This window comes from Erpetoichthys calabaricus, chromosome 8 (assembly GCF_900747795.2).
Source record: "Erpetoichthys calabaricus chromosome 8, fErpCal1.3, whole genome shotgun sequence".
NCBI classification, from domain to species: Eukaryota; Metazoa; Chordata; class Cladistia; order Polypteriformes; family Polypteridae; genus Erpetoichthys; species Erpetoichthys calabaricus.
In genome coordinates, this window is record NC_041401.2 from 164362613 (window position 1) to 164389786 (window position 27174).

Genomic DNA, 27174 nt, shown 5'->3' on the forward strand with positions numbered 1-27174 from the left:
ACAGTGAGTAATTAAACATAGAAAAAAATAATAAAATGTAATAAATTGAAAGAAAATTTTGTTTCATGTTGCGTTAGAGGTATTCGTTGTGTTGTACGTTTTCGTTCTGTTTGGCTTTGAAATTAACATGTAAAAACCTTTTAAACTTACACTTTTACTGTAAAACTTCAGTAAAAACAATATTTGGAATTAACTTTTCTTCAATATCGTATTGAATTTTGATTCCGTGTTTGGACTTACATCGTGACAACGCAACATATAACTGCCCGTGAGTGAATATCGTTTCTTTCTCTGTAATTTCTTTTGTCTTTTTTGAATGTTTGTCCCAGTGATTTGTTAATTGTCATAGCAAAAGCTATTCTAACGGGAAACTGTAAGCGTTTTAATATGAATGGCATATCAAGATCTCTTTTGGTGTCTAATGTTATCCATGGAATATGTACTACATTACCTTTCTTGTTACCTGTTAAACTTTTACATGTCAGAATTGTTCGACTGATTTTCAATACAACCAATCTTGTCCAATTGCATAGCCCATCACTCATACATAAATTACGTAATAACATTACGATACATCCTTCTTTCAACAGTAATTTGGCCTGTGGAAGACTGGACGGTGTTAACGGTTATAGATATTCTACGGGATATTGTAAGTTGATGTTTTCATCTTCTGCACCGTCACCAACAACTTTTTCAGCATAGTCTATTGATACACATTTAACCAATTTGCCCTGTAACCGATCATCGAACTTCATTGTTTCTCGGTGCTAGGATTGCCTCTGTACTGACTTCTTCTGTTGATAACCCTTCAGGCTGAAATTCTTCAATAAGATTTGGACATAATAAGTCTTCTTTTATTGGGAACTTAAAGTGAGGAAAGTGTAAAAACTTACAAGAGCTGAGAGCGCAAGAACATGTTTGACAAAAGCATTCACACAAATGAGACGTGAGAGTACCGTGGCCATGGGCCGTTAACCGGAAATAGTTGAGAGGAGGGCAGCACCCCCTCTACCAACTTAAAAACATCTCTTGGCAATATCTCATCTCGTCGCAAGGTTTTCTTTTATAATAGATAGATGTTTCAATGGTGGAAAGAAAGGAACATACTATTCTTCACAGGTCTGAAAACACTGTACACCCCATATGGACCCATAAATATCTCAGAAAAGGGTGAAAATAAATGTCTTTTGGAAATTCAACACATGCTAAACACAACCCACGACGAGACTAAAAGAGTTAACTTCTAGCCTAAAGATACAATCCAAATTACAAGAGAAAAAAGCATTGTAGCTGCAGTCTTAGATGAGATCCCACTTTTGCAAGTGATATGTGAAATTAGGGTGAGATGATAAAGGCATCCTACCATCAGCCCCAGTGCATTCCTGTTGCCTGATGCGAATAATAGTATTCTTGTCAGCACTGCTATACAGTTGTGTGTAAGATGAAAATATAGGGATAAAGGGAGTTTTATATATACTATACTAAACATCGTTCATCTGTCACAAAACTGCATTGTTTTACGTTTATTTATTTATTTGAAAAGTGAAACCCATAAGTTTCCCTGCAACTTTCATTTTGTTAAAATCAGTGGCTAATAATTACTTTAAAGGGTCTGTCAAGGATCCGTAGTCTACGCACTGGTGTGCAGTGAGATATATTATAATATATTAGATTGTGCATAATGGCTGAATTAAAGATATCAATCACGTAACTATCAGCTGTATGGCCGATTTCAGGGTCATTGGCAACAAATACCTGACGGGATACTGCCCTGGCTTTGAAGACAGTCCATGTCTGACCTGAGACTACTTTTCAGTTGGTATGACTTATGATAATATAACACATTATGTGCTAAAGCTGTATTAAATGCATCCACCATCTCTCTATTAGTTTTACATCTTGCTCAGTCATGTGTTTCAACGTGATAAAGGCTTGGCAGGATCACTCCCTGGCCTTAAAGCCACTTCATCACTAAACCAAAGTCTGATTTATGATAATATAATATGTTACTTATAAATGCCTCATTAAGGACATTAATCATCTATCTGTCAGTGTCACTGTTGAGTCCCACTCAGTCCAATCCAGGGTCACGCCTAGCAGTGATGGACACGTGATATCTGTGACCCAAAGTTCTTTTCAATAAGGGTGATTTATGATTTTGTAACATGTTATAAATGCAATGCCATACACCCACCATAAATCAACAGCCCAAGACAGTTTATGGCTGGATGTGAAGCAGTGGCCTCACAATCTTCAGTGTGAGTGATGTAGCCTTCTGTCAAGTAGTGTGTAGTGCCCGGGAATAAAGTGATCCCAGATAACTGACACGACCCGAGCACCTTCAAACCAACAGCAAAAAAACATCAAAGCTAATATTTTTTCCCTATTCAAACTGACCCATCATAATTAAAATCAAGAGTAGAGGATCATCACCCAAAATAAGAGCTTCCACATTGCTTGATTTTATTGTCAGTGTCAGCAATTGAACAGCATCACAGTGAGAAAGGTGGTGAAATCTGAGAAGCGCAACCTGGGAATCGACTGCTGCTCAAGTATGGGCAAAACCACAATTTCTAAGTGAATGATGGTCAAGTCGCTTGTCAGTAATTATTACTATGACCACAGGATGTCAAACAGATGCTCTGGATTCCACACCTAAGAGTGTTTTCTAACCTGGTTAAATGGATTACCATTGCAAGGAGCTGTGGCTTGCTGTATTCCATTATATGCTCTTTCCACATCTTTCCAAATCTTTGGATTTTTCTGCAGAATTGAAACTCAGCAGCCATTCAGACTTATGTCAAGAGGTTTCACTTATTGCAGGGTCTTTTCTAGCCTTCTCTGTTGCCCTATGTGGTATATTGATTTTTAAGATGAAATACTGGAACACAGTCTTCTTTGTATGATCTGAGAACATTCACTGCCACGAGGGCCCAAGAGGTTGCTTAGCCTGCAGCCTGGTCACTGTTCAGTGCGGGTTGTGGAGACTCGCTCGGACACAGACAGGCAGACACACTCATGTCACCCAACACACGTTTATTTACACTATTATTTACAATTTTCAAGTGCCACAAACCCCAATCTTCTCCAAAGTCCAGGCCAACCACTCTGCCTCTTCGGACCGTCTCCTTCTCTCTTTCTATCACCTTGTCCTGCTTCCACCCAATTCCAGCCTCGAATGAAGGGAGGCGGCCCCTTTTATCCGTACCCGGATGTGTTCCAGGTGTGCACCGGCAATCCCGCGGACACGCCCCAGTGTGGCGGAAATGCCGGCTGTCCTCCCGGAAGCACTCCGGGTGTTCCCTCTCTTCTTCCCCCCAGCACTTCCTGGTGTGGCAGAAGTACTGGGGTCCAGGGTCCTTCAGGCAGGGGGACGGCCCCTGGCGGAGACCATAGGCCCTTACAGGGTTGGGCTTCCAAGCCCTGTACCCGTGGCCCCTAATACAACCAGGGCGGACACCCCCTCGCGGTCTGGAGGAGGAATGAGCCCTCCTCCTGTCTTCCTGGGCATCCCCAGAATTGTGCCACAGGGTACAATTTGACGAACTGAACCTACAGCCTCCCAAGATGGTGTTGGGGGGCTACCAGGGACCAAAGAGTGTGAGAACACAGATGTACTGTGGAGTGAATTATGACTAAAAAAGTAAACCTTTTCACTATGTAATTTACTGTATTATGTGAGATCATTTTTTGCATGCACGCCATCATTTTGTGGACTATTGTGTACAGTTGCTACCCTGTTGCTGTCTTTCAATGGCTAGAATTGTGCAGCATGATATCACTGTTGTGATGGTATAAAGATCAGCATTTTGAAGTTTCAGCTTGTACAAGTTTGGGGATATTTAACTATGTTTCTGTGTTTCTTTTCTCGGTTTGAATATTTCAGACCAATATTTTTGGCTACACACTTTTGACAGCAAATTTGGTTGGTGTTTTGGTTATGTTGTTAAGTTTTTAATGTCGCAGTTTTGACCGTAGCCTGCCTTATTGCTAACATTTGATCTCCCGGTTCATTTACTTTCCATCCCCCTAAATTTCTCAGTCATCAAAAGTTCTTTAATCAAAAACAGAACAGTGTTCAAAATAATAATGCAGTGCCCAAAGTTTCCTAAATAAATAATCCATAAAAATGTGAAAAAGTGGAGGGTAAAATCCAAAAATAAATCCTTTAAAACAAGTTTAAAACTATGGCAGGAAGTTGTCCCTTAAAAAAAAAAAAAAATAATGGTACCTTATCCCTTTAAACTGGCGGCTCCCCCGCTTATCCCATACAGGCCTTGCAACAACAACAACAACATTTATTTCTATAGCACGTTTTCATACAAATGATGTAGCTCAAAGAGCTTTACAAGATGAAAAAATAAAAAATAAAAATAAAATTAGGCAATACAAATTAACAAAGGATAAAGTAAGGGCTGATGGCCAGGGAGGACAAAAAAAATAACAAACAACAAAAAAAAAATCTCCAGGGGGCTGTAGAAAAAAATGAAATCTGTAGGGGTTCCAGGGCCATGAGACCACCCAGCCCCAACTAGGCAAGCAGGGAAGTCACCCTGTTCGCAGGTGCAGCTGGTCTGGTTGACTTCCGTCCCCTGGCTATGTACAGGCTCCAACACTTGACCAAGACTTGAGTACCCAATGACCAGGGCACTCATGCTGGGGCTCTCCCTTCCAAGGCTCCTCGACCATCACTACCTCCCGCGGAGAGTCATCCATAATCCTGGTCACTGCTGCTCCTCTGAAATGCTCAGCAGGAGCGACCCAATCCATTCGCCCCGAGTGCTGGCCAAACGCTCTTTTTCCAGGGCTCTCCTCCCAGCTGCCTGCCTTTTCTCACCAGCGAGCCTCTGCTCTCTTGTTCCTGCACTGGTTGTTTCCCATTAATCCGTGTCTTCCCTTTCTTTTTTTTTCCTACAATCTCCATCTGCACTCGTGCTTCTCTTTTTTATGTAGGGACATGGCACAGGCGTGGCCATCAGCAGCTCTCGGCATCAGTTACGGACATGGCGACTCTGCACCTGTGCACTTTAAGTGCGGAAACGCCCGCACAGCATCACACCCGGGAACTGCTCCCATATGCTACCACACCCCCTCCTTAAAGCTACGAATGCAGCGATTATCAATTTAAAAAGACAATCAGCCGCAGACCTCACTTTACCACACACAGCATCTGACATTATTGATGAAACACCTTAAATAATGGACCATGTACTGCCCATGGATTAAGGAAGAGATTTTTTTGTGTTTCTTTTTGAACTGTCATTTTTGAAATCTTGAAAACGTTGTGCTTTGACTATGTCTTTCAGTTTATGTTCTGGTCTTGGTAACAGAATTAATATCTATTTGGTAACTGACCTCTTTCTGGCTTTTTTGGCCCATTGTTTTTTCATTCTTTCATTTAGAATAGTAACAAACACAAAAAAAAAAAGTGACCATGAAATTCCTTGATTATAAAAAATCGAAAACAAATGCCTGATCATGACTCTAGGCTTCTCAGCGCTTACTATTCTCTTTTCGTGATGCCCTTGTGCTGTTACTGCATGCATCCCATAGACAATAGTAATTAGTGTCTGTTGGCACTTAGGCAGCCATTACACACTAAGTTAAGGTACAGCAAAACGGTGACCAGTGTCACGATGTTTTGGAATTGACTTGGAAACATTTTACTTGAGCTTCTTAAGGAGCTATCTAATCAATATTTCATATTAGAACTTGTGTAATTTAATGTAACATTTTATATTTTTTTCCTAGGGCATCACCACTTTGTGTTCCTGTTACTGCGGATGTGTCCCTGAAGGTTGTTAAAAATCACAAACATGATGGTGTAAAACCATATGGCTGCATTCCCTAAAATTTCTCTTTAAAGTTCCAATAACCAATTCTCAGTTAACAGACCACTAGCTTAGTTTACGACATTTTGTTCTGTCAGTTAGCTTAGTTTGATCGCTTCCTGGTTTTGATTTGTTTTTTACAAACATCAATTCCATTAAAAGATTAGCCTTTTTGACCAGTCATGGCAGAAAAGACATTCAAGTCAAGTCAAGTTGGGGAGCATGCACTGGTACAATGCATTGCTGCACCCACCACATGACGAAACAGCTCGGGATCCCGGTTGGCAACCCCCCAGGTAGACACGCTGTCTAGTCCCACCATCTGGAAGTGACCATCTATCTACCGCAGCCAGGTGTTACGTGGGCGACCCCTCGGCCTGGTCCAGCCACTCGGATCCCCAGCAATGCAGATCCTGTGACCTGGATCACATTTTGGGAATGGCACCACATGGCTGTAGTGTTGTAACTGACACTCCCTCACCTCCCTCACAATGCAGGTAATGTGCTTCATTCAGGACTCCATGAGCAACTGCTCAGAGAGACACAGTACAAAAGGAGTCCAGCCTTCATCTCAGGTCACTGGATAGCGTCCATGTCTCACAACCATACAGCAAGCACCAGGACTCTAAAGACTTGGACCTTCGTCCTTTTGCATAGATATTGAGAGTACCATACACCCCTTTCCAGCAACCTCATGACCCCCCCCATGCTCTCCCAATCCGTCTACTGACTTCATAGGAAGAGTCACCAGTGACACGAATGTCGCTGCTGAGGTAAGTAAAACTTTCGACAAGGTTGACACTCTCTCGGCAGACATACACACTGCTGATGGCTGTGCCTAAGAGGTCATTAGAGGCCTGGATCTCGGTTTTTATCAGGACATTCGCAAGCCCAGACACTTAGACTCCTCACTCAGTCTCTCGAGTGCCCCGATCAAAGTCTCCATTGACTCTGCGAAGATCACAGCATTGTCAGCAAAGTCAAGATCAGTGAATCTTTCTTCACTAACAGATGCCCCATCTGAATAGACAGTGATTGAGCGAATTACTAGAGCAGGATGTGGAGCTCATCCAGCCCACCGTGGTCCTTGATCTCGAGCACTATCATCACTGGCAGCTGGCATTACCTGCCCTGTCTTGAAGTTCTAATAGTTGTGCCATAGCTACCATTTTGATCTCCTTCAGCAATTGTGGGAGGAAGCTGCCATTTAATCTCACATCTGCCCTCTGGTGATTAGAAGCTGATTTGCGGGAACACACCAGCACAGAGGCAAAGCTGAGCTTTTAATAAATAAAAGATGTGAATGTATACATGGATAAGTAAAGTAGAACAGTAAACTTATTACTGAAAGATGATTGACTAAGATAATAAAAATGGCATTACATTTTTCACCAAAAATGATTTAAAGATTATTGCAGTTTGTTTTGAAATGTATGCATCTTGACTTTTTCAACAAAAAACAAGACTAAAGGCTGATTAACATAAGGCCCTGCGTCTCACAAGCACACACTTTGTTTGCAGACGTTTCCAAATTACCACTCAAAAGCTGAAGTTAAACTCTTTGAGAGAGACTCTCTCACTTGTCTAATAATGTTAGGGTCACTAGCCTGCAGACAGGGTGTCCCCTGAGCTGACCAACTGGGCACTAAATGACTCAAAGGAATGGGAATTACTAGGTCCTAGCAAAGGAGCTGCATATACAGTCCCCACTTTCATTGATCTTATTTACACTCAGTGGCCCCTTCATTATATCCACTTCCTAAACAACCTGAACTCTTTGAGGCATCAATACAACAATCTATTGGGAACATTCCTTAAGGTTTTTGGTCTGTGATGACTTGATAGCATCACACAGTTACTGGAGATTTTTGGGCAACACATTAATGCCTAAGGCACTCTATCAAACAGAGATCTGGGTACCACGCAAACCACTGGAGGAAGATAAAGTCAGTGTCATGTGTGTGGAACCAGCTTGAGATACTGTGTGTTTGTGACAATAAGCATTATCCTGCTGGAAGCACCAAACCTATCGAAAACATTCACCCCCTAGAAGGTTTTAGCATTTTATTAGTTCATGATGAGCAAACATGGAGTAAGCTCGGGCTAGAAGAGTGGTAGACTTGGGATAGAAAGGCACATGAACAAGAGGGGTGGAGATACTTCAGAGAAAAATAATCAGATCAAACATCTGGCGAGATAGCTTTCATCAGGTCATATTTTATTTCAAGTAAATTGTTTCAGCTAACCTATGTGTCTGGGGCAAAAGTGAAACACCATCTTGTCCTCTTGGCTCTGAAAGAGGATCACTTGAGTATCTACTCAGTAGCTGCTCAAAAGCCCTTGGGCAAGGGCATTACCATTGGCACTATGACCAACAGAGTAGCCACTGCTGTCAAGAAAGACAATCAAATGTGTCAAAGCTGAAGAGAAAACCCACTTGCAGCTAAAAGAAAAGTCAGGAATTCTTAACACTGTCTCATACTGTGAGCTGAGAGGTGACTTTAATTAATGACTCTGGTTCCCAGCATTTATAAAATCATCCACGCTTTATCTAGTCATAGTTATTATTTCAGAATCCACCAAACACCTGATCGTGCTGGAACTAACAATACCCTGGGAAGAGCACATGGGTGAAGCCAATAAAAGTAAGTGTGCCAGGCTGCAGGAACTGGTGCAGCAACGCCATATTGAAGGCTGATTGGTCTACTGTGGAGGTAGGGTGTCATGGTTTTTCAGGGCACTCACTGTGCAAAGCATTAACTCTTCTGGGGATCACAGGGGTAAAAATATAAGGCTATGTCATGCATGTGCATCTGAGGATCTCCTTGAGGGCTCATTCGAGGTAAATGGTAACCCACCAGAGCGAGAGGGGGCGCTGTCACTGAACTTGTTCCCTTTTTCCCCACATATCCCAGAAACCTCCCAGTGAAGGAAATTAGCTCCACCTCTTCCGGCCCTCCCATTATAAAAAGACTGGGTGCCTCCACTAAGGTGACTTGATGAGACCAGCTCCGGTGAGTGAAAGCTCTGGGATAGTCTTCCATTGTTTTGTCTGCTGAAACTAAACACTGTAGTAGTTTTGGTTCTTTTCTTGCTTGCCTTATGTTGAGTGTTACAGGACGGCACCTGTTAAGGTTTGAGCAATCTGAAAGAATTAAAAAGGACTACCCGGCTGGTGTCGCAAACATTTGTGATTTGTTCAGGCTTTGTTTGAACCTGTGTTCGGCCACCCCACAGCTATTACATCCATTCACGGATAATTAATGCTGGGGATCCAAGTTGGGGCCAGATCAACCCCAGATGGGTTACCTGGGAGAAGGAGTCTGATGTTGAAAGACCCCAAACCTTCAAGAACCCCAGGATTTGTTACTAATTCTGCAATCCCAGCACATTCATAGGATGTATTTTGCATTATCATCAATCATACTGGGTTTCATTTATCTTTTTTGACACTGATCAACAGAAAAAGACTTCAAAGTGGAAACAGATCTATGCCAAGTGGTCTAAATTATCTAAAAATATAAAACAGAAAATAATTGATTGCATAACATAATGCAGAAGGAGACACTTTGGACATAAATTTATTGTTGTTTTATCTCTGTTTTTGTCTTATTTTGTCTTAGTTAAATATTTTTATGTAGCACTTTGAGATTTACTATTAATGTAAAGTGCCTTATAAACAAAATGAATTATTAATTATTATCCATCCATCCATCCATTATCCAACCCACTATATCCTAACTACAGGGTCACGGGGGTCTGTTGGAGCCAATTCTAGCCAACACAGGGCACAAGGCAGGAAACAAACCCCGGGCAGGGCGCCAACCCACCGCATGGCACACAAACACACACACCCACACACCAAGCACACACTAGGGATTATTTAGAATCACTAAAGCATCATAATCTGCATGTCTTTGGACTGTGGGAGGAAACCCACGCAGACACGAGGAGAACGTGCAAACTCCACGCAGGGAGGACCTGGTATTAATTATTATTATTATTATTATTGTTATTATTATTATTATTATTATTATAAAAGAATACAAATGGGCAGCAACAATATTTGGCTATGGGGAGCCATTCAAATGATGCTCGGCTGGTATTAAGAGACCTAATGTGTGTTCAGAAAACACTCCCATGTCACTACGCTAAAACCAACATTCTGTACTGTTGATACAAGGCACGATAGATTCATGGATTCAAGTTGTTTATATAAAATTCTGCAGGTCATATCCCCAAGGTGCTTCACTTTTATAAACATGAGGACTGAGCGTGTGTGAGTGAGGGCACCTTGTGATGGACTGGCAATCCTATTCATGGTTTGCTTCCACCTTGTAGACTGAGACCAGGTATGAGTATGGATCCACAATGCATCTATAAGTCCTTCTGAAACTCTGGGTTGGAATTAATGGGTTTGAGTGAGTGAGTAAGAGAATCTATCCATCCATCCATCCATTATCCTACCCGCTATATACTAACTACAGGGTCACGGGGTCTGCCGGAAACATCCATCCATTCATCCATTTTCCAACCCGCTGAATCCGAACACAGGGTTGCGGGGGTCTGCTGGAGCCAATCCCAGCCAACATATGGCGCAAGGCAGGAAACAAACCCCGGGCATTGTGCCAGCCCATCGCAGGGTGCACACAGACACACACCAAGTACACACTAGGGACAATTTAGAATCGCCAATGCACCTAACCTGCATGTCTTTGGATTGTGGGAGGAATCTGGAGTACCCTGAGGAAACCCACGCAGACACGGGGAGAACATGCAAACTCCACGCTAGGAGGTAAAAGAATCTTTAAGAAAATTAAATTTGTTTTGATTATATCACATGAAATAACACCATAGACTCATCCTCTGGCATGTCTCTCAGCTTACCCCTTACAGAGATGGCTAGATGGTACTGAGGGCAGTATTGGTATTATGGGATGTGTTGGGAACATTCTTAATTATATTTTGTGTTGTGTTCATGAATGTAAAAAAAAACAACTATTTACAATTAAAACAATTTTTATGAGTTTCATTTTGCCAACATCTGTAACAGATTTTTTCTTCCTTATTTTAAAGGTATGCAGGTCAGGAGAATTGGCATTCTTAAACTGGTCTGGTGTGACTCAATGTGGGTGTTCGTGCAAAAGTGCACCAGGCGATGGACTGGCACTGTGGCCAACTGCAGCCAACGAAAGGCCATTCTGTAACTCATTATATGAAAAAGAATAAATGAATGAATGAAATTTTAATTACATAAGAGATGCATTTGATTGCAATGCTACACATCAAGTTTACTGTTATTTCACTTCATTTTTATTTTATTTAAGTAAAAGTGTAAACTTTCACAGTTTAGTTTTTGAGTCATGGTTTTGGTTCACAATGTGAAAAGAATCCATACTTGAAAGCTTTACTCAGGAAGAACATTTTTTCACATCTTGGATTTATATAAACAAATCAAGAAGAAGCTGAAAAGCACATTTCTAGATTTCTTTTAAAGAACAAGCTAATGATTTATTAAACTGGCAGAAATTGCCTTTTGTCCCCCTCAAAACACATCAGCAGTTTTTACTATGGTGGACAATCTGAACACAACATTTACATTTTTATTATTATTAGTACTAGTAGTAGTAGTAGTTGTAGCAGTAGTGTTTCTTAGTAGTAGTAAATATATTATACAAAGAGTGGACTAAACCAGACTGAACCAGAGCCAGAACTGGCCATATAACAACAACAAAAACAACAACAACAATGTATTTCTTGAATAACCCAAAATCATCTCAATGTGCTTTAATAGGCCTAGTTTTTTGACAGTCTTGACTCCCTAAGAAGACAAGAACACACACCCCCCTTTGTAGGTTGGAAAAAATCTTGGGAAAGGCAATTCAGAGAGAGAGAGAGAGAGACCCCATTCCAGGTAAGTTGGGCATGTAATGGGTCAAAAAATGGGCAAATACAACACACAAAACAGAATGCAACTAATCCAGAAGTAATATGAGGAACTTGTAGTTGGCTGCGTATTTTGATATCTTAAATATCTTCACACCTTAACTAAAGGTTCAGGCTTTGAAAAGCCAAAAGATACATTTTGCTCTAGGCCATAGCCATGAGTAGAACATTAATTGGTAGAAGGTTCAAGAACATAGGTCATGCATGACCAAAATTGGCTCAAAAGCATGAGGCATGCATGTGGGAAGGGATCCGGCTTCTAAACTAAGACACCCTATTGGTCCAAGAGGCATAACAAGAAAGCATAAAATGAACACTAATACAGGGTCCACCAACACCTCAGTGTCTCTGTCTCCTCATCCATCATGTCCATCTACACCATGCCAGACCAAACAGCAACCAGCTCAGAAGTGAAATGCAAGATTTGATACAGAAACTTGGTATGTATGCATTTTAGGTGCCTAGATGTCTAGCTTGAAAAGCTGCTATCCATCCAGGTTGAAAATGTTGTTTCCCCACCACTTCTGTTTGCCTTTACTCTAGGCCCATTTAAAATTGTGATCTGTACAATGTTATGAGTTAATAAAAGTTTGAACCCACTCCTCTAGCCTGGGAATTTGAAGGTTAAATAAAAAAGTGAAGCTTTCATTGCAGTCCACTCTGATTCACCAGTGACCATAGGAAGAGCGCCAGGCTGGTGAGTTATATACAAAGAACTAGGCTTAAATGGTCTGAGGTATTCAGGTCTACGTAGGAACAGGTCCTAAAGTGAGCAGAGGGTCATCTCCAGACCCCTCCACAACAAAATAATTGTGAAAAATCTATTCTTGATACTGATCTAATTTCTTTCTTTCTTTCTTTCTTTCTTTCTTTCTTTCTTTCTTTCTTTCTTTCTTTCTTTCTTTCTTTCTTTCTTTCTTTCTTTCTTTCTTTCTTTCTTTCTTTCTTTCACATTACTGTGACTATTTTTAAGGGAGTAAATGGCATTTACTGCATGAACAGAAGTGGGAAATAGGCCAAACCTGAAGAGCAAATGCACAATTAAAAAAAAAACATTTGCAGTCTTTCATTTATTTAAATGTGAGGACTTTCAAGTCCCATCACTTATTTGGAAAATTCAGGTTGGATATGTCCACACACACCTAAGGGTATAGAGAACACTGCAGTGCCAATTGGTGCAACACCTCATCCGGAAACTGTACATGGTACAAAGACAATTTCACATACTACAACAAACAATAGTTTTCTCGATAGGTAATTATTATTATTAGATAGCATACAATTTATAAAAAACATTTTAAAGTCCCCTCCTTTCAAAGATTCAAGAGTACATTGGGGAAAGGATCTTTCACTTAGTATTTTAGAAAAGGAGTGGAAGGCAGCCAGACACAGAATACATTGTAGCTCCATATGTGCAAAACACTTAATCATTCAACTTAAAATCTTTTACTGAACACATTTATCTCGTTTAAAATTGTCTAAAAAATTTCCAGGATAAGGCTCAACCTGTGAACATTGCAATTGTGCTCCAGCCTCACCGAGCCACATGTTCTGGGTGTGCAAAAAATTAACAACATTTTGCACCAAATTATTTGAATGCTCGTCAGACGGCCTTGGTGTCACAATCCCTCCTAACAAATTAACAGCTGTGTTTGGTGGACTTCTAGGTGGGCTTAAAGTGGAGAAGGACAAACAAACTGTAATTGCCTTTACTTCACTATTAGCATGTAGACTTATCCTGCTCAACTGGATCCCAGCCCACCACTATTAAGTCAGTGGGTAACTGATGTCCTGTACTATTTGAAATTAGAAAAAATGAAATTCTCACTCAGAGGATATGCACAAAACTTTTTTAAAAATATGGCAGGATCTAATCAATAACACTTTAGAAGCTTCTGTATCATGGAAAAGGATACTCCTACTCCTTCCTTGCTGCTTTTAAAAATTTGCTTTGGTTGTTGGCTCTCCCCTCTTTCTCTAGGGTGGGGGTTGAATTTTGGTTTGTTAAATTTGACTTGATTGTATGGAATGTTATTTGCTAATAATTAATTCAATAAACAAGTTACTATTATTATTATTATTATTATTATTATTATTATTATTATTATTATTATTATTATTATTATTATCTCTTTATCTAAGGTGATTTACAAAGAAAGTTATAATACATATGAGAATGATTAGAGAGGATCAAAAGCAACAGAGATCAAAATAAAAAAACGAGCAAGAGGGAGAAGAACTACTATATACTTCAAACTGCATCTAGACTAAGATAAAATCCGTATCCTAAACTTTTTGTCAGTGTAATGGCATTTATCCTGTAGAAGAAAAACAAAGCTGTTCCAAAATACTTTAATGAAAAGATACCTGAACACGAGTAAATTGGTGTAGTTAGAATAGACAAAGCTTTGGAGGAAGAACGGATGTGATGAGAAGTCAAGCAAAATGGCTAACTAAAAAGATTACAATATGCGAGCTTTCGAGGCAACTCAGGCCCCTTCTTCAGGCAGTTTTTTTTTTTTTTTTTGAAAAAGAAAAATAGTTTATATACACTGGATATTTGTGTATACAATATATTACTCTCCCTAGCTTTTCTTGCACAGGCGTCTATTTGTAGTTATTATACTTCATTAGTTTGCTTGCTTGTTAAGGTTCTGAATCTTTAATTATTCCCTTTGTTATTTTAACCAACAGCCTGTTTTCAATGAACCACAACAGAAACAAATAAGGCAGGCAAGAGTGGAGGCGTTCATTTAGTAACAATTGTGAAAATGGCAGCTTCAATAAAATAATTTAGAAAAAAATAAATAGAGAGTTCCATTTTAAAACCCACACATGTTCAATGAAATTCTATTGGAATAAATGATACAGTTTTGAATGTATTACATAATCCAGCTTAACAAAGGGACAAGTGTCTGTGTATCTGTCAGGATTTATGTTTCTGTTATATACCATTTGGTATGGGATTGTAAAAGCAGTGCTAATATTTTGATGCATCTTGTGTTGGAATGAAAAATGCAAGGCATTTTATTACTACAAATGTTTGTGATGCGCCATCTGTTGAAATGAAAAATACAAGGCATTTAATTACTATAAATGTTTGTGATGTGCCATTTGTTAGAATGTAAAATGCAATTCATTTTATTACTACATGCATTACAAAATACATTCCAATAGATGGTGCACTGTAAATGTCAACACTCAATATGGTGAAAACTACATTGATTACTTAGATTTCAACTAACAGCTTGGATTTTAGATGGGTAGCACCTCTAGTACAGAATGTAAAAAAAATCTATCTATCTATCTATCTATCTATCTATCTATCTATCTATCTATCTATCTATCTATCTATCTATCTATCTATCTATCTATCTATCTATCTATCTATCTATCTATCTATCTATCTATCTATCTATCTATCTATCTATCTATCTATCTATCTATCTGTGCATTCAGCCTTTCAACAACAACATTTATTTATATAGCACATTTTTATACCATGTAGGTCAAAGTGTTTTACATGACATCCAAGAGAAAGTACATGAAAAGAAAACAATTAAGATTGGGCAATAATATTAAACAATAAGTAGCAAAAGAAAAAGGTAGGGTCAGATAGCTGGGAGGAGAGAAAGCAAAAACTCCAGTTAGGCTGGAGAAATAAACAAAATCTGCAGGGGTTCCAAGGCGAAAAAAAGACCACCCAGCTGGGCACTCTTACTTAGCACTTAGGTCCTTCTTTGCTTTTGGGCAATTTGGGCAGCATGTTGGCTCAATCTTTTCTAATTGGCTGCTACTCCTTCAGTTTCTTGCCAGGCGATGTTGATTTGTTTCAAGTCACTGTGGAATGTTCTGTGCCACGTGAGCTTTGGCCTTTCTTGTTTCTGCATCCTTCTGGTGGAATCCATTTAATGGCCGTCTTTGAATGGCATTGTTCGGGGAGATGCAGGATGTGGCCGGCCAGTCTCATCCGCCATTCCACAACAATTTCAGACAGTGGACATACTTTTGCCCTTCCCCAGAGCTCTTTTTTGGTAATGTGGTCAAGCCAGCTTATCTTCAAGATCTGCCTCAGGCATTCTGGTGGAACACATTCAGCTTCTTATCAGTTCTCATTGTACTCTTCGAGGTTTCACTGATATAGATGGTTGTTGATAGAACAATGCTGTTGTCCAGCTGGAGTTTCATGTCAGTGGTAATGGTGGTGGCAGGCCAGATGGAGCACATTCTTTGAAAAACTGCTACTGCCTGGTCGATGATACATCAGCTTCAATGTCCCAGTCATTGCTTACTGTGCTGCCTAGATAAGTGAAGTGGTCCAATTTTTTGATTTCTGTCTGGTTAACCTGGATGGCTTAATCACCTTCATTGCTTTTGTTTTCTCGGTGCTGATTCTCAGTCCAATTTTCTCAGTATTCTGTTCTAGGTCCAATGTGAACCTCTGTAAGTCTTCATCATTTACAGCCAGTAAGACGATATCAGTGGCAAAGTCCTAGTCTTTCAGTCTTGTTTGGTCTCTCCATGGTGTACCTCAGCTAGGCCCATTTGTTGTTTCCTTGATCACAAACTCAACCATTAACAAGAAGAGAATTGGGGACAGAATACTCCCTATACCAGTGATGATGCTAAAAAGTCTGTTGTTCCTGTTTCTGTCTTAACACAGCAGCGGGAGTTTGCATACAGGCTTCTGAAGATGTTGATCTAGCCCTGAGGAACACCATTAGGTCTACGCAAAGTTCCAGAGGGACTCTCTGTGAACGCTGTCAAACACCTTCTTGAAGTCGATAAAATTCTGGTGCAGCAGTCTTTGGTGTTCAAAGCTCTTTTCAATGATATTTCTGAGAATGAAGATCTGTTCAGGAGCAGGAGTGATTGCTACAGAAACCAGCTTGATCTTCCCTTAGTACTGCGTCCACAGCTGCGTGCAGCCTATTCAGTAGCACAGTGCAGAACAGCTTGCCAGGAATAGACAACAGCGTGATGCTTCGTCAGTTGTTACAGTTGGACAAGTCTCCTTTTTTCGATAACTTCATTATTGGTCTGTCCTGCCAGTTCTATGGCACTTTCTGTTCTCGCCAACAGCAGTTATTCAGCTTCGTCAGCTCGGTTACTAGATTTGCTTCCACCATATTTAAGCATCTCTGCTATGATTTCATCCAGGTCCACTGCTTTGTTATTCTTCATCACTTTGATCGCTGCTGCTGCCTTCTTCTCCATGACCTGTTCTTCACTCACATCCAGGGCTTCCAGAACAGGCACCTGATCAAAGCTGTAGAAGCCTCCTAGGCTCAGATGATTCAGTGTTTCTTGGAAGTGCTCCATCCAGCGCTGATCTCGTTCTTCTGCTGTAACAAGAAACTTCCCTAACTTGTCTTTCACTTACACATCTGAGTTACGCTTTGGTCCTGTTAGTTCCCACACAATGCAGTATAAGGTCTTGGTATCACTGCATCTAGCTGCTTCTTCCACCTTGGTGCCTTTCTTGTCTAGCCAGGCATTCTTATCAGCACAGCAGCTCCGTTTCACATGTCTTGATATTCTTTGACACATTTTGCCTTCTCTTCTGCTGCTCTTGTGCCATCTCTGTTACTCTTTGCCATTTTCCTTTCATCGATAAGCTTCCACATTGGTTCCAAAATCTACCCTCTGTGACAGTCTTCTTCTCCCAATTGTTCTTGCTGCACTTTCTGTCACTGCCTCCTTGAAGTTTTTCCACTGGTCTTACAAACTAGTTCCTGCCTCCTGTAACTGGTGGAATCTGTTCCATAGGGTTATTTGGTATTGCCTTGACACAGTCTGGTCCTTCAGCTTATCATTTGCACAGGGTTTGATTTTCTCCTGTTTGGTGAGCTTCTTCAAATGCAGCTTCACTTCGACTCATAGTACGTGGTGGTCTGAACCCACATCTGCACCTCTGCATGATCTGACATCAACTAGAGCTGATCTCCAATGCTAGCTGATGCAAATATAGTCAATTTCACTGTTGGTGGCCTCATGCGGTGATCTCCAGGTCTTCTTATTGATGGTTTTGTGCCGTAAGTGTTACTGATGGTAAGACTGTTAATGCTGCATAAAAGCAGTAGGCGTACGCCATTGTCATTGGTCCAACAACATTCTCCATACCTTGCCTGCTGATGTCAATTTGCGCATTCAGCTCATCCATTAGCAGGTTCCCATTGTGGCTGGGAATATTGGTGAACATGTCCTGCAGCTGTTTGTAGAATTGTTTTTTTTTAGCATCATTTGCCTCTTCAGTTGGTGCATACACTTGGACGATGGTGATTTTCCCATGTCTTGACTAGAGGTGGATCAGTGATGATGAATTCATGGACTGGCTTACAACCAATAAATTCTGTGGTAGCTTCTTTGTCGAGTGCCGTGTTGACTCCTCAGGTGTGTTTCTCTTCATGACTTGAGTAGGGAATTGTTTTGCCATCGCTACACAGTTTCCCGCTCCCACTCCAAGGACACTAAGCTAGTAGCTGGGCATTCTATCTAACATAAATATTCTTAAATCAGTCTTCTTTGTTTTCAGGCTTCACATGATAAGTTTTGATAAAGCTGGTCTTGTAGATAGCTGAGACACTCGCCTTCATTCCTTCATCATGGTTAGCTGCAGGGTGCCTTGATCATATTTCAGCCAATCATCCATTTGTACAGAACCAGGCCACACTCACTTATGTCAGGCAACTCTGAATTGATTAGTTAATGTAATGTCTCCAATATTTGAGAAAATCTATGTAGGCACAGCATTATCAAATTCATATATTCAGCCATACCACCTGCAAAGAACTGGTAATCTACCTGATGCTAAGCATGTAAGGATCATGAGAGTATTTGGATGGAAGACCAGCTAGAAAAATCTTGGGTTGCAGCTGGAAGAGGTGCTAGTGATGCCAGCAAGGAACGTATCCTCTGGTCTGTGTGTGGATCCCAATGCCCCAGTGCAGTGACAGTTATGTCGTATTGTACAAATAGTGCCATCCTATGGATGAGACATAAAACTAAGGTCCTAACTCTCGGTGATAATTAAAGATCCCTAGATATCTTTTAAAAAGAGTAGATTTTCCCAATGTCCTGATTAATTTGCTTACATGGCCTCCTAATCATCTCCTGTCTCTAACTGGCTAACTGTCTCTCTAATAGCTGGTGTGTGGTGAGCATACCGGTACAAGAATGGCTGTCACATCATCTACGTGGACGCTGGACATTAGAGGTGGTTGAAGTAGATCTTCACTATCTATGTAAAGCGCCTTGAGTGTCTACAAAAGCGATATATAAATGTATCTAACTAACAAACTAATGAGGAATCAGAAGCTCGTGGGAACAAACACCAGCAGCCTGAACCGAGTTTCAAAACCAGTATCACATTCCGGCTGTCCCTTCCCTGTCCGCCACCCTGCTTAAAACAGGGGCCAAGCCTGCTTACTGATCTTAAATTACAATTCAGAATGAACATTTTAAACAACAGTGGATAAAAACCCAAAAAAATCAAATCTGAGAATTTAATTATTCTGCAAAACTGATAAAAGGCTGAATCAAAAGCACAATGAAATGTATTTATCCTCAGTTGATGGAGTTGCTATCTTGGGTTTCCTGTGTCATGGCAGGCGTCCAAATCAGGACAACAAGGATGAAATGCTTCTCTCAAATTGTTTAAAGGTCAATTGAATGCACTTATAATCTTATTATACACAAAGTGACAGAAAAAGGACAAAAAATCCGCTTCAGAGCTGCTGTGTTATTATTTTCTGTAATAATAATACTACATTCATTTTAAAATATTTAGTACAGAAATTGATTTTAAAAAGCTTTCTCTTTTACTCTCTGTCAAAGAACAGCGTGTGATCATTCAAGAAAACAGACATGCTAGGCTGAAAATTTCACAGCAGTTGCAGGGGTGGCATAGCAGTAGTAATAGTGCCCTCAGAGCCAGTGACTTGGATTCAAATTGCAGCCTGGTCAATGTTGTTTTTTTGAGTTTTCACTGAGTACTGCAGTTTTCCTCCCTGTATCTGAATCTGAATATTCTGAATTTTCCCTGTGACAGATAGGGGGCGCTGTCGTCCCCTTGAACCCTCAGACCACTCATCAGACACCAGATAAAAGCCCAAATATTGACTTTATTATTATAAATAAGTGCACAAAGCACCCTCCACTCCACAATTCTCAATAAACAATCAATAATAATCACAATAACAATTCCTCCATTCCACCCAGCAGCTCAGTCACCCTTCATCCCAACTCGGCTGAACTTTCTGGGGTTTCCCATAGTCCTTTTATATCTCTTGACCCAGAAGTGCTTCTTTCCCTCAGTCTGTGTGATTTCCCAGCACTTCCGGGTCAGACACAAACTCCTTTTCTTCAACCCGGAAGTACGTCATTTCTTCTGTCCCCATGACTGGGCTGTGATGAAAGACTCCAAGTTCCATGATGCCCTGCTGGAATTCGGGGCCCCTCCATGTTGCAGGGATGGCTCCATCTGGCGGCTTGGGGGTATTGGCCGGGATAAACTGTCAGCCATCCCTCACACCCCTTAGGACTGATAAAGTTTATCTAATCTATTTAGGGTCACATATACAGAGTACAATGAAATTCATACTTGCCACTCACCGGCTCCAGGACTGTAGAATGGCATTATATTCAGGACAGGCTCCATCCTCTATTGTCAAAAAATACCTCGACTGCCAAAATAGGCCCCCACTTACTTGTGAATTTGTAACCCATAAAACACCAGGGAATGAGTGCTATGTGACATCGTCAGAGTGACAGTATAAAGATCGAGGTCTCCATTGCTGGAGTATCCAAGATTAGGGTAAAAACAGTGTTGGTGTGTGATTCCTCATGACTAAAACTTTGTTATTGCTATTAAGGTCTTTGATTTTTGATTAGTGTTTTAATTTAACACAGGTATGTTAGATTTTCTGTAATGATCCAACTTTTTGATTACGTCTCTTCTCCAGATCCAATTCATTAAAAATTCCCAGTATCTCTTTGAGAGTCAGTACAATCTGGTCTTCTAATAAGAAATATTGTGGAACATTGACCAGCATCTGCAAAATCCTGGAGGCATTTTGTGTTTATACCTTTAACAGATTAGCAAAATACTTGTTTTTTATTCACTTAAAATTGTTAGAAGAATAAAAATGCAACATTCTAATTAGAATCCATTCTACTCAGCGTCAAGTTGTGTAGGTACCTTAAAGTATAGTCCAGTGGTCTTGCCACGCAATCATGAGATTGATCAAAGGTCTCCCAACCATTCACAAGCTCATGAAGCTGCATAGAGTATGGCTGCTTTCGATTTGTGGTCAGTTCAATTGAATCTTGAAGTTTGAGAGGGCATCAAATCTCCTGATTTCATAACACATGAGAAAACTGAGTAGTGTTGACCAGCCCTTACTGTAACTCAGCTGCACTCCAAATGCACTGAATCCAACAAACTAGAGATATGGCAGGAATTACTATCCAAAAAATTTAGCATACATTGATTATAAAATATATTAATTAACTATAGTTCAATATTTTAATAAATTCTTGTTTTTCATGGCACACGAGAGTGGTGATACGTTACATGTTGGTTGACCAGATAAGGAAAAATTTCACTGTTCTCTGAAGATGTGACAAAGTGATTATGACTACTTGTACCACTATTACTACTACTACAACCACTATGATCCTAAATTGGATGTGTGAGGTAGAAAATGGATCAATGATGACATGTTAATAAAGGATAGACATCCATTTTGCAATTTCAGTTCCTGCTTTGTACCTGATGCGGCAGAGATAGACACAGACACTGCATGACTGTGAATATGATATACAGCTCAGCAAACAAATGGATGAATGGAAAAGTAGAGTACTGTTGGGATAGACACCCACGACCATGAGCTACAATATAGGTTGATAAACACAAGATGAATGGTGGATCGAAGGAAGATACCTTTCATGAACGTTGATCTCAGCTAGGGTGGATTACAGTACTTCATTTGCTGCTGCCAGGTCTTCATGTGTCTAATATTGGATTTAGTGTGTTCAGCTCCTGGAAGGATGGATGGATGAATTAATGCCAAGGCTTCTGCATACATCACAACCTTTTCCAGACTATGCCATGTATGACAATCTCCATTTGGTGGATGGGTGATTATGTTCTGTTGATTAAGTGATATATTCACTAGTCTACCAATCCAAAGAAACATATACATTATCATGATCTTTTTTAACAATTGCTGTGCCAGCAGAGTGAGTTGTTGAGAAGTAAGGGGCAGTCTTGTGCCACTGATTATTAGATGAATATCTCAGTTAAAGACGCCTGAGTATGATGAGTGATAGGAATCCACTTTGAATTTAAGGTACCTGCAACCCTGGCTGGTTGTTTGGTCTTTCTTCCATGTTCAAGTTTGCTGTTTTCTGAAATAACTCCTGTTCATGCATAACCTAACATGACTTAACTTCTACAGAATGACACCTTTATTTTAGCATAGCCAACCTTTATAATTAAACAAATGAATAATTATCTCAGAGAGACTGATGTTTCAAGATAAGGAAGACAGACGTTTTGAGGTGAAGTGAGGATGACGCTGGAGAGTGGTGATGTGTTACATGTTGATCTGCAGATGCAAGTAAGAATTTCACTGTACTCAGTACACGTGACAACAACAATCCTATGAACCCATCTAATAATCTAACATATCATAACCTAACATTACATTTTCTACCTGTTTAATCTAACTCATTAACATAGGGACCACAACCCATCCTGAAGTACTGGGAGAAAATCAAGAAACAGGCCTGGACAGGGTGGCAGTCTATTGCAGGGCTGTATTCATTCTTGTGCTTTTTTGTTTTCAATTTTTTATTTTCTGTGCACCTGGGAGTAGTCTTAGCAGGGAGAAGCTGCCAGGGAAAAAAAGGCCTGATGCAGCAGATGGTCTCACTGCAAGATCTGGATAGGATGTCCACCTAGTTTTGATTGTGTTTTTGCTAAAATCCTCAAAAAAGCTGCACCTTAGTGAGTCTCCAAGGTGACCCAGGAGGAGCAGTGAGCACAATGACAGACGTGGCAGGGTGAAATTACTCTAATTTTAACAAGGAGGCTTGTGGCTAATGTCTTGAGAACTGACCACAAATGCATAGCAATAACAGAAATACACCAGACAGAAAAATAGGCAAATACTGTATGTTATATTTAATTTACGTCTGTGGTATAATGACTATGTCAGAAGAAAGAAAAGCCTTGACAGTTAGAATGATCAGAAAATAAAAGGTTTTAAGTCAGAGAGAAAAAATCTTTGAGTTATGATCAAAATACTAACAAAATGGAAAACAAGATTGGGCATCAGAGCCGGGAAAATGGACACTAAAATCTGTGGTCAAAAACACAGCAAAATGAATCAAGAACCACAACAGAAAGAAATATTAACAAAATGGCTAAGCCCAGATGGAACATACTTTTAATTTTCATCCCAAAAGAAGAAAATTATGAGCTCTACATCACCATGTTACATACACACAGCTGTAGCATAACAACTCTACCATCACATGGCCAAAAACCATCCAAACCGTAACAAAACAGTTGTGGTAAAGTAAAAAGCTCAAAATGGTGTTGAAAAGGATATAACACATCAATGAAAATGAAAAATCAAACATTTAAAGAATACAAAGCTCAGAGAAGCTCTGTCAAAATCTTAGTGTTCTACCAAAGGGTGAGAAGAGGACCAGGAGATGAACCAATGTCAGAACCATGATGTAAGACAAAACCTCTTTGACGAAACATTTCTGCACTAAAGCCTAACCAGATAGCAAAGTAAGAGAGAAAACACTAAGATCATAAGCCAGAAATTTGAGAAGGAAATATGACAAAAGTTTAATAGTGTTTATGTCTAAAATAACGATACAGAATAAATCTTTATGCCGGATTTAAAAGGTCACGCTGACGATTTAAGGTGTGGTGACAACGTTCCATGGCAAACGGGAGCAGCGTCCCAGTAATGGGAATCATAACACAGCAGTGTGCAGTTGCAAAGCAAAATAATGTTGCAGCACCGTGAATTAATTACTCACTATATTCAGGAAACTTTATAATGCAAGGAAACCACACAGAGATGTTCTACTAAATAAGTAACCCATATTTGCATTGTGTTCAAATGGTAGTGGAACCCGGGATTAAAGAAGAAATGTTGGGACACCAACTGGGTTGTTCCATTTAATTCTCTTTAATTCACTCCAAAATATATTTTTAAAGGAACTTCTGTTATTGTGGGCCTGAGGTGTGACAATGTTCCTCCTGTATTTTTGGGCCAGTGAAGGCTGAAGTCTACCAGTTAAATTTTGTGTTGGGCTTCCTGTAGTGAGGCCTACTTTGAGAAGTCAGACAGATGTCTGAGGAAGGCCTGAATGTTTTTAGCAGACCTCATCAGCTTTTATAAATGTACTGTAAGAGTCCATTCTGACAGGCTGCAGGATGTGCTGGTATAGCAGTAGTTCAGATAAGGGACACAAGGCTTTGCAGAGGGTAATGAAAAAAGTGCAGATCGTCACTGGGACACGGATACCATTTCTGCAGGATGTATTTGCCAAACACAAATCATAAAGGAAGCCAGTCACACTTGCATGGATGTTGTTCCCTTCTTCCATCAGGCTGGTGCTATAGAACTATTAACACCCGAACTGTGAGATTTAAGAGCAGATTCTACCTGCAGGTAATAAGACTGCTCAACTTTCATATGTCATAAGCTGTCTGTAATCAGCTGAGTGAATTACAGGTAAGTGCAACATCTGCTGTGATTCTTGTACAGTATATGTAATGTTGTGTTTAGTGCTATTTACTGTGATTATTGCTAATAGTATATTTAAGTTTATGCGCTTTCTTTTCCAGATGTTTTATGTTGATATTTTGTCTGCATGGGACATAATGCAAGTAAAAATCTCACTGTACATTGTGTATGAATTGATGAAAAGACCTTGACCTATAGTACATCAGGTAAGCTGATTTGTGTTTTCTGTTACATAAAATTAATTTCTGATTTTTTATATATTCTTTAGAACATTAGAACAATCTAGACAAGAACAGGCCATTCAGCCCAACAAATCTCGCCTGGTCCTATTCACTTATTTCTTCCAAAAAAACATCAAGTCGAGTTTTGAAAGTCCCTAATTTTACTGTCTACCAAACTTCTTGGTAGCTTATTCCAAGTGTATATCATTCTTTGTGTAAAGAAAAACTTCCTAATGTTTGTGCGAATTTTACCCTTAACTAGTTTCCAACTGTGTCCACATGTTTTTGATTAAATTGTTTTAAAATAACACTGTACTAATTCAATCCACTGTACTAATTCCCTTCATAATTTTAAACACTTGTCACCTCTTAATCTTCTTTTGCTGAAACTGTAAAGGCTCCGCTCTTTTAATCTTTCCTCATAATTCAACCCCTGTAGCTCTGGAATCAGTCTAGTCGCTTTTCTCTGGACCTTTTCTAGTGCTGCTATGTCCTTTTTGTAGCCTGGAGACCAAAACTGCACACAGTACTCCAGATGAGGCCTCACCAGTGCATTATAAAGGTTGAGCGTAACCTCCTGTGACTTGTACTCCACACATCAGGGTCACTATATAACCTAACATTCTTTTTGCCTCCTTAATGGCTTCTGAACACTGTCTGTAAGTTGATACCTTAGAGTCTACTATGACTCCTAAATCCTTCTGATAAGGTGTACTCTGTTCTTGGTCATGTGTTGCATGTTGGTTGGACATGCAAGCTACACTTTCATTCCACTCTGTACAAATCACCAGTGCTTTGAGGTGGTCCCAGTATTCCATATCAGCACTTTCTCATATTTTCTTTATTTATAAAAAAAAAACAATGTGTCATTTCATCAAACTTTCATACTTCTGAGGGAACCATGAACCACTCTCTTAATTTTTTTCTGTGTTTCAATTTGCTTTCAGACCTTAAATTGGGATGCCCCTAAACGCACTCCCCTTCCTGCTCTCCAAAAAAAAAAATCTGTCTATCAGCAAGCATTCAGACCTCCAAGGGGGATCATCCAGCCACAGTTCCCACAGTTGTCCCAAATAGAAATAGCTTCTTTAAATCCACACTCTTTCAGACCTTGAAAAGGGAACTGAAGAAACTGTAACACAGGCATTGAATCAAGAACATTAAATAAAAACAGGGAGTACCGCCAGTTTCTTTTTTGCACTTCAGCCACTGAACGTGACAATACTACTACTGCAACTACTACTACAGCTGCTGTTTCTATTTTTTTCTTCTTTTTAGTGATTCTTGTGTGTGTTTGAGAGGGCTGTTGTTTCTTATAACATTAGGAGTCTTTAGCGTTGGAGTTTTTAGTTATAAGAACTGTGTGTGAGAGGCAGCCACATGGTGCTTAGTGTGCAGGCAAGCTGATTGTTTGATTACATCAACTGTTCCACAGTGACACTCATACTCAAGGCCCCTGTGCTCACAACAGTAATAAAAAGGAGCCAAAGCAGTTTTAAAGGAGAATCATGAAGGGTGAACAAAGGACCAAAGAATGAGAGAGAAAGAATTGGGAACATGAACCAATGCAGTGGTGTGAATACAGGCAGTCTGTAGCCACATGAGGAAGGGAGACCTGTGGCATTTGATGGGTGGATTGTTCTTTGTTGAGCACAATGAAGGAACAGGAAGCAATCAAATGGCCTCCTAGGGATCCTATAGATGCTGAAGAGCGTATGTGGAAGATGAAGGTCCACCTCCAAGCATCCTGACGGATAGCGAAGGATGGTGGCTGGGGCGAGAACTGTAGAGAAGAAACGCAGCTACAAAACTGGAAAGGTGAGCTGGGGAGACCGGGAAGAAATATGTGCTGGTTTCAGAGAGTGTGTTTTAAAAGGAAACCTGATACTGGGTTATTATTGGATTTTATGGTATTTATTCTTGATTTTAGTCTCCACAAGAGACACTGGTTTTTATGTGTAGATTACTTATTAATGGGAGAATCCTCCACTGCACGTTACTATTACTGGACACTTTATTATAGTTAATAAAAGCACTGAGCACTTTTAAACAATCCTCTTGTTTCTATGTGTCCTCATTGCTCAGTCCATTCTTGATTTGAGGACTATATATAGTGCCTTACACTTCTATCTATCTATCTATCTATCTATCTATCTATCTATCTATCTATCTATCTATCTATCTATCTATCTATCTATCTATCTATCTATCTATCTATCTATCTATCTATCTATCTATCTATCTATCTATCTATCTATCTATCTATCTGATCATTCCACATGCTCTCATGGTCCTTATCATAGTACCAATGCACATCTTGGCCTATCCAGACCCATAGGACAAATCCAGGCTAAAATGCATTATACCCTTTTCATCATGCTACCGAATCTGATGCCAGCT

General features: G+C 40.0%; 1 protein-coding gene across 1 annotated transcript in view; it reads right to left on the reverse strand.

Annotated features, from left to right (window-relative positions):
* epha8 (eph receptor A8) overlaps positions 1-27174 on the reverse strand; it is a 633561-nt gene that overhangs the window by 423530 nt on the left and 182857 nt on the right. The window lies entirely within an intron of this gene.